Source organism: Schistocerca cancellata, chromosome 8 (assembly GCF_023864275.1).
Source record: "Schistocerca cancellata isolate TAMUIC-IGC-003103 chromosome 8, iqSchCanc2.1, whole genome shotgun sequence".
NCBI lineage: Eukaryota > Metazoa > Arthropoda > Insecta > Orthoptera > Acrididae > Schistocerca > Schistocerca cancellata.
Genome location: NC_064633.1, coordinates 520953696 through 520955940, shown reverse-complemented (window position 1 = coordinate 520955940; position 2245 = coordinate 520953696).

Sequence of the window (2245 nt, the reverse complement as noted above, 5' to 3'; positions counted from 1 at the left end):
AGCGCAGCCTTGGCCTAACCGTAAACAAACCCCTAAGAAACTGCAGCAAAACCCATGGCAACTTCCTTCATGTCTGTGGTGTTTTACGAAACATTCCCGAGAAGATTGTCCACAATGTTGGGCTGTGTGTCACAAATGCAAAGAAAAGGGTCATGTGTCATCCGTTTGCAAATCCGACCACATACATGATGTTCATGAACATGACGCTGATTCTGATTCTGTGTTGTCTGTCAATTGTACTTCTTCCCTTTCAGGGAAGTTATTCCTCACTGTCCAAATACTTGGTCGAGATGTTTGCGTGCAGGTGGATACTGGTTCTGCTGCCACTATCATCAGTTCTCATACGTATCTTCAGTTGGGTTCTCCAATCCTGTCACCTGTCACTAGGCAATTATGGACTTACAATAAACAGAAGATTTCTCTCTTGGGACAATTTGATGCTGAGGTATCTTACAAATCTGTCGTTCGCACTGTTCCCATATTTGTGGTCGACCATAGTAATGCGGAGAATATTTTTGGTTTCAATGCCTTTCGCGTTTTTGGGTTCTCCATAGATGACTCTGTCAATATCGTCTCTGATGCTATTCCTTAAGCTCAATTGGATTCCTTGTCGACGACATTTTCGTCCCTTTTTTCTCTTGGGTTAGGCCGTGCAAACGACTTTGAAGCTCATATCACGCTCAGACCAACTGCTCGGCGTAAGTTTTTTTCAGGCTTGGCCCATTCCTGTGGCCCTTCGTGATCAGGTCAAACAAGAGCTGGATCGTCTCACTGCTTCAGGGGTCTTGCTTCCTGTCACTTCCAGTGAGTGATCCTCTCCTGTCATTGTCGTTGCTAAGCCAAATGGTGATATTTGTCTCTGTGGCGATTTCAAAACCACTGTAAATTCTCAATGCCTTATCGACACTTACCCTATGCCTCAACCTGAAGAATTGTTCACTAAACTTGCTGGAGGCCAGTATTTTTCTACACTTGACCTGTCAGAAGCTTATCATCAACTTCCTCTCGACGCTGCTTCTTGCCAGTTTCTGGTCCTTAACACGCCTTTCGGCCTCTACCAATACCAACGATTGCCATTCGGGGTTGCCAGCGCCCCTGCGCTCTTTCAGCAATTCTTTGAACAATTATTGCTCACTGTCCCTGAGTGTATAAATTATCAGGACGACATTGTTGTCACTGGCTCCACCACTGACGAACATCTTCAAAATCTCTGCACACTTTTTTATGTCTTACAGACTGCCGGTCTTAAGTGTAATCTTCAGAAATAAAAAATTTTTTCAGGCATGTATCACGTACTTGGTGTTTCAACTCTCTTGTGATGGTATTTGCCCGCTTCAGCAAACTGTCGCTGGGATTGGTGCCCTTCCTCACCCTACATCTGTCACGGAACTGCAGGCCTTCTTGGGAAAAATAGCATACTATCACAAGTTTTTACCGTCTGCTGCTTCGGTGGCCCAGCCGTTGCATCGCCTGTTGCATAAAAACGTGCCTTTTCACTGGTCCACGTCATGTGATACGGCTTTCCAGAAATTGAAGACTATGCTGAAACAGGCCCCGTGCCTGGCTACTTATCGACCTGGCCAACATCTTGTTCTTGCCATGGACGCCTCTCAATATGGGGTCAGTGCAGTCCTTGCGCACCATTTTTCTGACGGTTCTGAACAACCCACTGCTTATGCCTCCAAAACACTCGCGGATGCCCAACAAAAGTATTCTCAAATAAAAAAAGAAGCTTTGGCCATTATTTATGCTCTTCATAAGTTTGGTGTTTTTTTCTATGGATCCAAATTTCATCTTGTTACGGATCACAAACCACTTGTTTCCTTGTTTCATCCGTCAACGTCACTTCCCGACAAGGCTGCACACCGCCTCCAGCGTTGGGCTCTTTACTTATCTCGTTTCAATTATGAGATTCATTTCCGGCCAACGGCTCAACATGCAAATGCTGATGCACTGTCTCGCCTTCCCGTGGGTCCTGATCTGGCATTCGATAGGAACAAACTTTTGTGTTTCCATCTGGATGTTGCCGAGCAGCGGGTAGTGGACGGGTTCCCCATCACCGGGGACCGCCTGGTGGCTGCAACGGGTTCTGAACCTACCCTCTCCTGGGTTTTATGCTGTATTCGGAAGGGTTGGCCAGATCGTCCATCCACTAAGACTTCTGATCCGTTGTGGAACTACTACGCTTTGCGTTACTGCTTCACGGCTAGGGATGGTGTTATCCTCTTTTCCACCGAAAATGCTT